Genomic DNA, 14,922 nt, shown 5'->3' on the forward strand with positions numbered 1-14,922 from the left:
GCCTGTCCCTTCCTCTGCTCCAGCACCCCACCGGGCACAACTAACCCAGAGGCTCTGGGCTTCCTTTAATAAATGTCATCAGTTTACCTACTGAGTTGGACTTGATAAGGTGTAAGTCTGTGCCATACCCTGGATCTTCCTTCCATGGCTCTGAATCATCACATGACTTTCCCACTCCAACTGTTTCACCATCAAAAATAGTCTAATTATCCACAAATATTAAAATCTAGTACATCCAAGTTAAAGCTCTAGTTACTCATATATTTCAAATTCTTGCACCTGGTCACCCCCTATAATTACAACACACACACACATACACACACACACACACACACACACACACACACACACCTTCTTAGCCTGAATTTGTCTTAGAAGCCTGCTGTGGGGAAAGTCTCTTCCTTGTTCTACCTCCTCTTTTATTCACCTTACTCACCCTGTTGTTCTTTTGGCCCTTTCAGGATCTAGCCTGGGGGAAGGGGACATCCAGGAACAAGTGCACAGAATCTGGACGATGAGGTTCTAATCTGGCATCCGGGCATTCTGGGATTATCCTAAGTATGTTGTGCTTTTTTGATTATTTAGAGATTCACCCCATCCCTAGGGATCTCCCATTTGTAGTGACTCACCGTGGGCAATGCCTTTTCTAGTGTTCTTCCTTCCACTTCTACTTTCTTCCATACTAGTTTCCAGAAGCCCATCATCCCTCTGTTGGCATCCCCCCCCCCCGCCTCCTGCCTTCTCAGGCTGGCACTATTCCTAGGGCCTATCTGGAACAGGCACCACATCACCTAGCCAGAGCTTTGCCTGCTGGCTCAGCCACCTGCCATCTTTGAGTTTGCGCTTAGTGTCTACATCCTCCCTAATTCCTGAAGACACAAATCAAGCTCTCCTCTAGAGACTTCCTTGAGGACCTCCTCACTTTTCTCTGCACTCATTGCCCCCACCAATAGACAGCCTCTGACACTGTCTCACCACTCTCTAAAGAAACCCTTCCTACCAGCCTCTTCAACTTCCTCATCTCCAAAGCAGAGTTTCCACATTCACTGGTCACCACCTCCAGGCAGCAGAATTGAACAGGCTATTTGCTAGATGGACTCTAGAGGGTGGGGTTTGAGTATTGTTCTCAGTTTGGGGGCCTCAGGCAGCACTCGGAGACCAGGAGAGTCCTGTTGGACAGCTGGCTAGACAAGGTAATGCCCAGAGAGACTCTGCACCACCTACAATGTCAGCCTTCATGTCCCCTCTGAAGGGCTGGCAGCCGGGCCCTGTTTCCTCACCACTGGAATTCCCAGGCCTTGTCCTCTGCTTGTCTTTGCTTCCTGGATAGACCTCAGCCCTCTGAAGAGAGACCTCATTGTGGGAGAAGAGGCAAAGTGGGGCTGAAATGCTTCCAGATCATTTTAAGCCCAAGCTACCAGAGAACCGGTCAAGGGCACTTCAGTTTGGGGAATGTGAAATTGGGAGAAGGGTGGAAGGTAAGGCTCTGGGGTTTGCACTTTTGTGTTCAGGGCTGGAGTTTTGGATTAGCTTTGGATGAACCACTAATCAGGAGGGGGATTTTGGCAAAGTCGCTGAGCCCCTCTGGCCTTAGGGGTTTCCCCTGTGAAATGGAGCTGGGCCTCACTTCTAAGGGCTCTTGCAACAACAAGGTGAAAATGAAATCAACAGGCGAAGGAGGAGACAGCTAGTTCCTGGACTGCTTGCGTGTGTCCTGCAGGCGCTCCAGCTGGGTCCTCTCCTGAGATTGCATCATGACTCACTTTCTTCCTCGGCCCACCTGGGCGTCCTCCCCGTCCCTCTACAGGTGTTGATCCCAAGAGCACTCCCTGATAATCATCTTGCACATTAATCTATGTCGGTCCCTGGAGACCCTAAGTTGAGACAGGGCCGGTCTCTTGCTTCTCCCCTTGGTGTCTCTCAATAGCTCTAATATCCTTTTGCCATGTAGATCAGAGCGCTGAGAGCAGTGGCCCCTAAAAAGCCACATAGATTCTGATTGGACTCAGGTACTATGGACAATTTAAGAGGAATAATTCAAGTGGTTTTGAGTGTATGTTTCAAAAGTTATGAAGGCTTTGATCACACTGATGTTTCCTTACTGCCCCTGTTTGGGGCTATGAGAGAACTTTCCTGGAGATTCCTTTATCCGGTGAGTCCCCAAGCTCAGAGCAGGGGGTACTGTGGCAGTGCCTTAGAGCCAGTAACGTAGGACGTTGCAAAATACACAGAGACAGGTGTCCTTTTTGGTGTGGGACATAGAAGGTGCCACACAGGTAGGACTCGGAGTAGCCAGGGTTTACACACAGGTCATCTGATCTGGGCTCTACAGCTGTAACCAGTGCGCAAAACTATCCCTCCTGTGTCTGTGGCTTGGAGGAGCACAGACCCATCTCCAAATTGGGAAAAGAGCGTAGGCAGAAGTACTCCTTCTTAAAAAACATCTACTCTCTGGACAGAGAGCTGGAGAGAAAATGACAGAGGACTCACAATAAAGACAAGTAGGGGGCTAGGCTCTGGCACAGGAGCCCTCTGTGAGCTTTCTCTGGTTTCCCCACAGTTTGAAGTACATGCCTGACATCTGGCAAGGACACCCGGAAAACTGGAGAAAACTCTGAGCTTCCATGCCCTCCCACAGGGCCTCCACCTCTCCTTTCTAGAGGCCTTGTCTGAAAGGTCTGCCTTCACTAAATTGCATTTATTCAAATGATCTGTCTCAGAAGGATGCCAGGCCTAGCAGAAACCCTCCTGGGATTTGAACCTTCAGTTCCCTGGAGCAGAAGTATTTCAAACTCGAGGCTTAGGTCACAGAGCCAGGCCCTGAGGGGACTGAATGCAAATTTCGTACTTTAATTTAAATCTGGGCAGTAGAAAAGGTGCCACAGACGGCACTTTGCCACCTGGGAATGCTGGAAACCCCCAACTCTTCCCGGCCTTTTGCCTCTGGCAGCAGCACGCACCCTCAGCAACAGGGAAGCCACAGCAGCCCGCGGTGCCCGGGGCTCCTGGCAGTCTCCTGCACAGTGCTGGAAGATTTTCCTTCTTCGACGGAGTGTCCTTGCATTTAGTGAGTACCTACTGTGTACAGAGCGCATAAATTACCTCGTCCAATCCTTGCCACAGCAGTGAAGGAAGTATTAGTTGGTAGACAGCTCTCGGAAATTTTGCATTCTTTGGGAGACAGTTCAGGCTTTATTGAGGTCACACATCTAGGCTCACACCACTGCATTTCAATTATTCTAGTTTTAGTTCTGGTAAATCAGAATGTCACGGGTTGTAAAAACAAAAGCATCCCTGTGTTCTTCAGCGCCCTTTCTGGGGCAAAGGCACATGGCCTGAAACCTGGGTGAGGCTCGCAGAGGCCATGGTCCACTGGTTTACTGCAGCTTGTCAAACCCCAGGAACTGGGCTTACGATGGAGACCCCCACACCAGCATTCGTATGCTCAGGCTAACGCGCAACTCTGTGAGGAACTGCACCAAAGCTTGCAAAGATCTAGGTGTTGTTTTCTTGCTGTTTGGAATAAATCTTGTCATTTCTGTCTCTCCAAGTGTTTGTATCCGGATCTGTGTGCGTGCTGCCCTCCTTAGGTGCTGGCAGCTTTACCTGCCCCAGGCTCTCAGGAAATTCCTCCTGGCCCATCCCCAGCTGCGGAAGGGGCACGTGATATTTGAGTCTCCTTTTCAGCAAGCCCCCTCTTGCTGGAGGGATTCGTTTGAGTTATATCCTATGTCTGAATTTTCAGGGCGACGCTTTCCCTCAGGAGCACTATTTGAGAATGTGTGTGTTGGCAGGCCCAGATGCTCGCACCACTGAGGGGCTATAGCTGGACGTAGATGGGGCTCTGTTTGTCTTTCCTAGAGAGTCAGTTCGGGGCCAGCTGAAGGGAGCTACAGGACACCAGAGGGCAGGTGGTCTCCCCCCCTGGCTTCAAGGAGTAGAGGCCCAGGAGGTCCCTACTGCCTGGACGATTGTCATCTTATGCGAAGGCCTGAGGAAGGTGGTCTTAGGCTGGTCTTGGGCCAGTGCTATCTGACATCCATGTTCCTTCCCTTGAGAAGCAGTGAGAAGGGCAACATTTCTGTCTCTAGACAAGGTGGAGAGTATTATGGGTTGACTTGTGTCACCCACCCCCACCAAAATTCATATATGGAAGCCCTACTCCCAGTACCCAGGCATGAGGCCTTTATTTGGAAATAGGATTGTTGCAGAAGTCATGAGTTAAGAGGAGATATTAGGGTGGGCCCTCATCCAGTAGGACAGGTGTTTTTATAAGAAGAGGAAACTTGGACACAGACATGTAAAATAGGGGGACACCACGTGAAGACAGAGGTAGAGATGGAGGTGCTGCTTTTACAAGCCGAGGAACACCAGGATTGCCAGGAAGCCACCAGAAGCTAGGGCAGGGGCCGAGGACAGAAGAGATTCTCCCTCGGAGTCCTCATGGGGACCAAACCCTGCTGACACTTTGATGTCGGACTTCTAGCCTCCAGAACTATAAGACAGGACATTTTTGTTGTTGCACCAGCCAAGTGATCCAGGCTGTCACACCGCGCAGCCTTCGGCGGGGCTTACACAAACACTCTTCTCCCAGCGGCCAGCTCCTGCCAGGGTGCTGGCTCTCGACTGAGGCTGAGGGTAACTCAGACTCCTGTCTCCTAACAACAACAGGGATGATGACTCCTTCGTTCACTCGGTAAATAGTTTCAGCGCACAAGCACTGAGGGTCCGGCAGGTGACAACACAGCCCTCAGGGAACTTACTAAAGGGGGAAATGAGGCAGCGAACAGCATGTGCGGGTAAAATGATAGAAGGCCAGGCAACGACAGGGGCAGCAGAGGGAAATAAAACTCGCAAGGGGCGCAGGGATTGCTGGAGGGGCGTGGGGAGCCGGTTTCCGGAAGCAGCTGTCGGAGGTGATATTTAGGTGAGCCCGAATGAGGGAGGGAGTGTGGTGAGGACACCTTGAGGAAAGAGCGTTCCTGGCAGAGGGAACGAGCGCAAGGCCCTGAGGCTGGGACAAGCCTGGCTTGTTTGAGGAGCGGAGTGAGCAAGTGAGAAGGCAGAGGGAGAGGAATGAACATACGCTTTCATTCTCCTCAGGTGCAAGCGCCAGGCTCACCGCTGCTCCCGGTGTTCGGAGGCGGAAGCGGCGCCGAGGAAAAGGGTCTGTTCGGAACACCTGAGGAACCAAGTGGCTCACCTCCGATAGACCAGACCTGCTGGTTTCTGGACACACCCGGGCCCGGTGATGGGTTCTCTGTTGCCCTGGAAAAGCAAGGTCAGTTTTAGTCTGGTACCGCCAGGCAAAAGCTGCTTAGTCCTCTGGCTCTGATAGGAAGCCATTTTGTGTGGAGGCACATTTTTTCCTTGTGGGAAGAGGTCCCTGTGCCCATGGGGTCTCCCTCCCTCCAGCCTGCCCAAGGTAGATGGCTGGAACTCTGGCCCCCTCACAGCCCCTGGGAGAGACAGTGGGCCGGGCTTGATCCATTCTGAGGAATCAGGTTCGGCGTGTTGCACTTGGGTAATGATGGTGTTCTACTGTTTGAGCTTCCCACCAGCAATGGTGAAGAAGGAATTCATATCATTTAATTTCTCTTCTAATTGTTCCAAGTCAGGAATACTCTCGCTAGTCGTTCACTGACTATCTTCCAGGCACAGGAGATTTAGAGAGAAGAAAGGCCACATGAAGGGACCTCAGAGTAGGCTGTTCTTTGCTTTCTATGGAGGACAGGGAGACAATACTTAGCCAGTGCCTCTACATGAGATAGTGGAGGTGACGGGACGCTATTGTTATCTTATCTTAGGAAGTGCAGAGAAAAGGAATCCTTTCAGAGAAAATCAGACCAACTGATCAAATATTTAAGTTGCCTGGGTTGCGCATCCTACTGCACAGCAGGCCGGAAGGAAAGGAGATGGTGAAGTTTCTGCCCCCGGGAGGCTTATAGTCCTGTTAGAGAGCTGGGACTCTGTGTGCACGTGGCTTTGGGGGAAAAGGAAGACAAGGAGCAAAGAGAGTCCTAAGGAAACCACTGGAGAGAATAAGCTATTTTAAGCCAATTGGCCCCTGGAGGGAGTGATTTAGGTTAGAGGAGGAAGAAGGAGAGGATGAGGTTATGTGGGTAACCCCCAACCTGGATACTCAGACTCCTCGGGGATCCTGTCACCCCAATTTTAAATGCCACAAATGGGGCTCTGAAAGGGCTGGTCTGGATCTGTGGTTTGAGTCGCTGAGTCAGGGGCACTTCCCAGACCTCACATTTGGACTTCTTTCCAAAATTGGCTTTGTCTACTACAAGTCTACTTTGTCTTTTAAATGTCTGCAGAACCCTCAGACTGTTTGATCCACAGCCATGTTTAAAACGCACACACACACAGATACACATATGCGCACACACGCATACACACACAGAAACAACTTTAAATTTTCAATGTTTCTTGCCTCGAGCAAAAGAAAAGAAGTCAGCTTCCTGAATCCAAGCCATAAACTGTCTTTAGAATGGGCAGATCCAGCCTTCCTTTGTGTAGTTTGCCGAGGGCTTGGAATACCACGTGTGGCTGCTCTTGTTCTGTCCCCTTCTGGTTAACAGTGAGCCCTCCCTCAAGCCCAGGAATCTGGCTCATTTCCTGTATCTCCTATTTCACTCGACATGTGGTGCCTGATTCCTGTAAGTAGCATGATGCAAGCCTAGTGGTTAAGGGAGGTGGCCGTTCACGGAGGCTTAGGTGACTTCCGCTAAATGACAGGGCACATCCCACCCCTTGGCCCCTTGGCCTATACCCGGGAGCAGCCTGGGGTGGGAACTTGCCTGCTTGTTTGTGACTGTCTTGGAGGATCAGCCCCAGGATGGGAATGGGTTAACCATGGTGGAATTAATAGATGAGGAAAAGTTTCTTCATCAGTGTGATGCTCCAAGTACTTGGGGTCCCCATCACATCCAGAAAATTAGAAAATTAAATACAGAAGAAAGTCAAAAGACACTTCTGTGTTTTAGGAATTTCTGTAAGACTACTTGGGGCCTTGATAAGCAGCCACCCTGGGTTCTGGTGAACATTTATTCTTTGACTTTCCCAATGTGGGAAGACCTCCCAGGCAAAAAAAAAAATCATTGTACTCAGCCAGGCCTCCAACGAAGGTGATTTCTGGCACAGTTGGGGTGTTTTTGATCTTAGGATGAATGCCTTTAATCAAGAAAGTAAGAACAGGGAGATGCCTGGCTGGCTTAGTCAGTAGAGTCTATGACTCTTGATCTTAGGGTCGGCAGTTCAAGCCCCAAGTTGTGTACGGAGCCTACTTTAAAAAAATAAAATAAAATTGTTTTAGGGGCATCTGGCTGGCTCAGTCATTAAAGCATGCAACTCTTGATCTTAGGGTCATGGGTTCGAGCCCCTCATGTGCATAGAGATTACTTTAAAAAAGAGTAAGAACAGAGTTAGCTCAGTTTCTAATGAATGTTCTGTCTGACAGAGGCATTGTGGGATGGCTCCTGTGAGGTCCAGTTGCCTAAAACTTCAGTCTAAACACATGAAGCAAGATCCCCTCAATTTTCGTGTTCTCTATACAAACCTAGAATCCACCATCCAAGAATTTAATTCAGTAAATGTGTATTAAGCACCTTACATTAGTGAGAATATGAATGCAGTTGTTTTAAGGCCGACCCAAAATGACACAGTGGCTTAAATACAGTGGAAAAGTCTTTCTCTCTTGCATCATTGCCTGTTCATAAGCAGCTCATTTGGTCAAGAAAGTGGCTCCGTGTCATGTGGGTAAGCTCTTTTCTGTCTGACTTCTTTCCTGATACATTGGTGCTGGCGAAGACCTACTTGGACCAACATGGCTGCCTAGCACATGTGCATTCCAGTCAGAGAAAAGGAGGGCACAGGAAGGAGAAGGGACACTCCTTCCTTTTAAGGGTAAACCCCAGGAGTTGCACATGCCCTTTGGTGCATTTCTCTTTGGCCAGCACTTAGGCACAGGGTCACAGCTAACGTGAGGGAGGCTGGGAAATGTGATCTTAGCTCTCGGAGGTCATCTGTGCAGCTGAAAAGCAGCCCTTGTCCGCAGAAGCAGAAGCGGAGTGGCCCTGGACAGGTAGCTGTTTCCATTTCACATGTCCAGTCTCAAAGTTGCTGTTAGGTGCTGAGTCAGGAGAAAGAAGATAGGGTCGACTCACAATAGATGCATTTAACTTGAGTCTACAACCTAGCATACTTTATAAGAAAAGGGCAAGGCCAATTTTGAGAAGAAGACTAGAAGAAAGAGAATGGAGGGAAGGAAATCCCTATTGATGAGAGATGGGATTCAGGAGGAGGAGAGGCAGTTCCAGGCAGCAGGACAGCAGGACAAGGTTGAGAGCCTGAGGCAGGAGGACTGTCGAGAGGTTTCCCCACATCCTCGGTCATCGAGGCCAGTGCTGCCTCTTTGCATAGGCTGCAATGTCTGTGCAGGAGTTAGGGATGGGGCAGGTGTGCACCTGTGAATGACGCTTCTTTTTTTTTTTTTTTTTTTAAGATTTTTATTTATTTATTTGAGAGACATAGAGACAGCCAAAGAGAGAGGGAACACAAGCAGGGGGAGTGGGAGAGGAAGAAGCAGGCTCATAGCAGAGGGGCCTGATGTGGGGCTCGATCCCACAATGCTGGGATCACGCCCTGAGCTGAAGGCAGATGCTTAACCGTTGTGCCACCCAGGCGCCCCTGTGAATGACGCTTCTTGACTCATCTAATGGAAATCAGAACTTGAGGTCCAAGAGTCCATACTCCTTAACCTTCCTCCCGAAGATCTTTCCATCTGTAGAAATAACACATATCTCCTTATTGACCAATGTCTCTGGAGTTCAGTGCTTCCTTCTCTTCCTTAAATTCTAAGTCTCATGACCTCTCAATGTTTTCTTTACTATCCCTTTGCCAATATCCTTCTCACTTTTACCCTCACCACTCCTCCAACATAGGTGTGTGTGCACACACACGGATACACACGCACACTCACACACTCACACTGACTCATGGCCCTGCCACCCCATCCAAACACTCCTCTGCTTCCAGAATGTTCTCCCTCTAGCTACAAAGTGTAGCTGGAGAGTGCGGCAGAGGCATGGGTGGCCCCCCAGGCTGACCCAGCTGACCTCATTTGAACTCACCCTCTACCCATCCACACCCACCTAACACTCCTGCCACGTGACTCCACTGTTCCCAGACACACTGGTCCCCCCGCCTCAGGGTCTCAGTCTTTTCCCACTGCCTGGAACTGCCTCTTCACCTCCTGAATCCCAGCTTTTATGCCAATAGGGATTTCATTTTCTCTTTTTCTCTGTTCTTTAAAAGCCCTTTTCAAAGTCTGTCTTGTACAATTTTTGTAATGTGTAGTAGATTACAAATTGATTTATGGCAAGATTGGAGCGATGTTTGATTTTGGAGTAGTTTTGTTTTTTTTTTTTAACTATTAGAAAGACCTCAGGATCATATTATTTGGTGAAGTGCCTAGCTGTTGTTCCCAGGAGTTCTGATCTGGGTGAATAGAAGATCTGTCTATCCTAGGACATGCTGAAAGCCAGGAAGGTTGGAAACATCCACTGGTCTGCTGGAACCAGGCCTCCTGGGCTCATGAGAGTCAGCAGCAAGCACCTCTTCCTAATTCCTCATTTGATGAGGTTTCATTGGTAATTTGAAATCAGACGATGTGGGAGTGTTTACACCACAGAAATTGGTGTAAATTTGGGGCTTTTTCCTCCTGAGTGGCCCTCAGTCGAACACTGTCCAGCATACTACTAGGGCCACCGATCCAGACTGGCCACTTTGTTTTGGTGTGCCCCTAAGTGATCTTGGTGCGCTCCTTCCCATCTGTCCACCATGTCTTTGGGAGTTGTCTTCTACTACCGAGCACCATCTCAGTTGCTCACTCTCTTTCCTTTTACTCCTCCCCACTTGTTTCATCAGCTTGGATTTAACAAACAGCCCAACTGCAAAGCCATCCCTTGACCTTACAAAAATCACTCATTGGATTGTTCTGTATCTGCTCATCGTTTTCTTTTTTACAATCGTAATAGCAATTGTTGCTACAATTTTCTTTATTTGGTTCAAGAAAGCTTAGTTAATCAATCTTTCATCAACCAACTTTACTCTTGGGCTTTATGAGCAGACTAAAGGTTTTTGGTCTTGTTCTTTGGTGTATAAGTCATGATAGTTACTCTTGTATTTTGAACCACAGTGGCTGATTCTTTGGCATGGATCTTAGGACTAACTCAGGGGATTGACTATTGTAAGGGCAAAGAGTTACAGGTAGGGTATGAAAGAAAGAGTATCATTAAGGTTAACTTGTAAATGTTAAGCTGGGGGAGTGAGCTGATGTTAAGTTGTTAACTGAAATAAGGAAATAAGAGGAGATTGTTTAAGGGTGTTTACCTTGATTCTGGATATGTCCTGTTTGAAATAAGGCAGTATGGGATAGAGAAAAAAGTATGATGTAGAGTGGACCTGGACCTGGAATGGATTGTCAGCTGTAAAAGTCACCTTCAGAGAGTACCTGCCCAGTCCCTGCCTCTTTCTCTCTGAAGCACCCCTGCTACAGCCTTGGTACCTTTCTAATCTACTTCCTCCCTCCCTGACTATAGCTGATGTGGTTGGGATTTGTTTTCTGATATAAGGTGGGCTAATTGGGGTCTCTTCCACAAGACTTTGGAATGAGTAGACATGACTATGATGAGTCTTTGTAGGTCATGGACCTGTGAGGTGTTGTAGTCTTAGGGGGGGAGCAAGGGTATCATTTTGGACCCTCCGTGATGGTACCATGGACCATGCTAAGCAAGAAGAGAGACCGAGCATGCAGATGTAGGAAGAGGCAGGAGGGTGGGGCACAGAGAGGGATGGTGTTGAGAGGCCATCTGTTGAGGGAGGAACAGAGAGTAGCAGCCTTTGTCCAGTTTTTCTCCAGTCCCCAGCCCCAGCCCCAGCTCCTGGTGAGCCTGCCGGTAGCTTTTACCCTCAGGTTCTAGGAGACGTCCTGACTACCTTATAAGAAGTCTGCCTGTACTTCCGCTATCTTGTGGAGTTTCTGTTCATGGTGCTAAACAACCAGTCCCTGAGCCTCTGGCTCTGCCACTACTGAGTCGTGTGCCTTACCTAAGTGACTGAGCTCATTTTACAGATGGCTTTCAGCTTCTTCATGCATAACATCAAGGTATAATATTTATTTTGTATGATTCTTTCAAGATTAAATAATATATTATTTGAAAAGGACTTAGAAAAGTGTTTTTTACTTAATAATCACTGTGTAATGTGATGTAATACTATTTTGTGAAAATACCTAGCATAGGACCTGGTATTTGATAGGAAACCAATCACTGTTAGTTGACCAATGTATTACCTTGTACGTATTCATTGCCTGTGTGCTCTCTCTGCTTAGGACGTCCTTTGCCATTACATTCACTGGGCCAACCCCTACTTAGCCTTCTCCTGGAGGTCTCTTAGGTGGCCCTCCTCTTTGGTGACAATTGTTATCCTGCATTATTGTCATTTTACTTCTGTCTCCTCCTCTAAACTTTGATATCCTTAAAAGAAGTCATAGTCTTCTTCGTTCCCCAGTTTGTAGCAACAAATGTCATGCATGATAAGGTCTCTATAAATGGTTGGTTAATGAATTAAGTGGATGGAGATGTCTGTTCTGGTCCTTGGGGCCAAAGACATTACATGCGGGTCATTTGCCAAAAGAGGACACTTGAAGACTTAGGTGTGTACGAGGTCACCAGGGAAATATAGCCTAAAAAGAGAAAGGATGAAGACAGTGTGTGACAAAACTTATTGGGTGGGAACAAGTGGGCTCAGAGGAGGCAGCAGAAAAAGACAGCATTAAGATAGGGTTTAGGGTCAAGGAAGGAGTAAGAGAGTGCTGAGAGGTAGAAGTCAAGATAGGAGAACATAGGGAAATTAAGGGGTTGTCAGAGTATCAAAACTCCACCTAGTCAGAGAAGATGATTTAGACAATGGTATTGGATATTGCAGTTTGGAAGTCATTAATGAGATCTTGAAGCAGATTTAGAAAGTTGGCTAAGAGGAAAGCCAGATTTAGTTGTGTAGATGGAAGGTGTACACTATTCCTCTGGCAATTCAGTGAAAAATGAGGTGGGAGGAGGGATGATAGGGAAGGTTGGAGCACGTATTAGATTACTTACATATACAACCCACCCTAATGAGTGTGTTCTCTAAGCTTTCTTCTTTGCTATGTGAAGTCCTGTAATACTTGCTTTTTTCCACTCGTCATTGTCATGAAGTTTCTTCTGACTTGACATATACGACAAACAAGTTTTTTTTCCATTACTGTCTACTCTCTATGATTTTATGCACTAGTTATTTTACTTATGTCAATTTTTGTATGGAAGTCCATCCATCCATCCGTCCATCTGTCCATCCATCCATCCATGCAGTTACACGTGCATCCTTCCATACAATTAATATTTATTGAGCCACCAGTAAGACCCAGGGACTACTGTAGGAGTTGTTGGGAACCAGGACTTCCCTTGAAGAGTCTTAAGTCTAGCTGAGAAGACTAGAATGCACTGGCTGCCTTCTCTGGAATTTTCTACTTTCATTCTTTTGGGGGCCACCTCTAGGTATTGCAGATTCCCTGGCAGTATGCCTGGCCCCAGGAATCATGTACTCCGAACTGAGACCCGCGGCTAGGGGTTCTTAGTGATTGGCCAGTGTAGAGCTCACCCCACACCAGGCTGAAACCAGGCTCCGCTGAAGTGGATAGTCTGATAACAGGCCGGAGCATAAAGGCAACAGGCTGAGGTTTGGGAGCCTCTCCGGGAGACCCATGTGCATTATTCATGGCTTGTCATTTGCAGCCGGAGAGACAGGCTGCCCTCTGACATCTCTGAAAAAGTTCATGATTTATTGGAGGCATCAGAAGAAATATAAAACTAAATAGTAATATAATCCCCTGGGGGAAGGCTTGCTTCAGTATTTTACATAATATTAGAACCTCAGCAAATAGTTTCCCTGAGATAAAAACTTTGGCAAACATTCAGCTGAAATGTTTGAGAAGTGAAACCATTCATGTTTTGATGTCAGGAGACTTGAGTCTCATCTAGCCTTCTAAATATCAAATTTTGAAAAATCCCCCACTACAAAGGAACAGGAAGTCTGTAACTCAAGCACCACAAGGGGCAGCAGCCTAGACCCCTCTTCTAGAGACCGGTGGGCAATTTTGAACTCCTCTTCTTTGCTCCTTTCCCCATCTCACCAAAACAAGTGCTAACCCTCTCATTAGTGATTCTGTATGGTCAGAAGAAAAGAAATATGTCATATCTGCAGTGGCTCAGTGGGCTTATACTTAGTAAGTTAGAAATCAGTTTTGTTACGAACAATAGAAAACTCACCCAGAAGAGCCTTAAACTACTGAGTTGGGCTGTATTTCCCCTCATAAGACAAACAGCCGGAGGTGGGCAGCCCAGGGCTGATACAGCTGCTCCGGGATGCCGCCAGGTCCTTTGTGCATTTCAGTCCCATTATTCTTAGAACGCAGCTCTGGGCTTCCTGTTTGCAAGACTGTTTCCAGGCAGGAAGAAGAGGGCATGCCAAAAGCTGTCTTCTCAAGAGGCTTTATTTTTTATTTGGAAAGGGAAATGCTTCCATGGGGCTTCCACATACATCTCTTTGGTCAGAACAGGACTATTCCTGGCTGGCAAATGGCTAGGAAGACAGAGTATTTAGCTCTCTCAGGCTCTGTGTTAGAGAAAGGTAAAGAAAACGGCAGTTGGGGTTAGGTATCGTGTAAGCCATTCTACAGTATCTGCTGCAGCACTTTGGAAACCATTTTGGAATTTTTGAAGTCCAAGAACTCATACATGCACACTGTTTTAAGTAAGTCAGTAAATTAAGTCCAAAGATTAATAGCTGACCCAAGAGCTGTTATGCTCTTCATACAGTAGTATCTCAATAGGAATTTTCATAATGTCTGATTAAGAAGCCTATTTCATAATGTTTCAGTTTGACTCAGAGCTGGAGAGAGAAGACTGTGGAAAAAAGGAAAGAGCAGAGTCTCTTCCTTTTCCAGAGAAAATGGAGCAGCCTCTGACTTGAGCTCCTTCTAGTGATAACGCCTGGGCTGAGAGAAGAACAGAGGAGCCATTTCAGGGTGGTTTGGCAAAACCCCTCAAAAAAAATCTAAAAGGAGCTGTCATAAAAGTTTATCCCGATGCAAGTCCCCTGTAGGATTCTTCATGTGCTCATGAAGACACGTGCCATGGAAATAGAATGACCAGTTGGAGTGCCAAGACATTTGTAGTCCTGCTCTGAAGGTTTCAACAACAGGTGCCACACCATCTTGCCTGCCTACCGATCTGCATCACATGCTGGGTGGACCCCATCTTGCAGTGGGCCACTGAGCCTCCATTTTGGATTAGGTGGGTAATTTGTCACACCCTGGGAACCAGTGGCTAAAATATGAGTTTCTTCTGCCCCATATGACCAGGTCTGTTCTTTTCCTGCATTCCCTCTCCCCCACCTGCCAGGGGGATCAGGACAGAGCCAGGAGGAGCACATTCCTGTGCTCCCAAAGGCTACACTCTTGGTTGTCTTTTTAAAACCTGCATTGGGTTGGCTTAATTAAAATAATGAAATTCTAGGAGGTGGTGTTGGAGAGGCAAAGATGCTGCATCCAGAGAGAGGAAAGAGGCTGCTCCGACGGTATAAGCTCCGTGATAAGGCTGAGGGAAGCAGAACTTTAGGACTCATGGCACTGTGACCAGGTTCGAGGTGAGGGTTAAATCTCTGTTTGCCTACCCACTTCATGAGATCCTCAAACAGTGGCTTGTAAACCAGAGCTGCTTTCAATAAAGTAGCATCTTAGCTGTCATTGCAGTCAGGTTGTGCAGGTTTTCTCTGAGGAAATAGGTGGAGAATAAGGAAAGAGAAGGGAATAAA

General features: G+C 47.5%; 1 long non-coding RNA gene across 1 annotated transcript; it reads left to right on the plus strand.

Annotated features, from left to right (window-relative positions):
• Window positions 1-768: 768 nt before the first annotated feature.
• LOC117801501 lies at window positions 769-14,686 on the plus strand. Its single transcript, XR_004624082.1, has 3 exons — window positions 769-1,478; window positions 5,104-5,281; window positions 13,987-14,686. It is a non-coding gene; the product is annotated as an uncharacterized LOC117801501 (long non-coding RNA).
• The last annotated feature ends 236 nt before the right edge of the window (window positions 14,687-14,922 follow it).

This window comes from Ailuropoda melanoleuca, chromosome 3, assembly GCF_002007445.2.
Source record: "Ailuropoda melanoleuca isolate Jingjing chromosome 3, ASM200744v2, whole genome shotgun sequence".
NCBI classification, from domain to species: domain Eukaryota; kingdom Metazoa; phylum Chordata; class Mammalia; order Carnivora; family Ursidae; genus Ailuropoda; species Ailuropoda melanoleuca.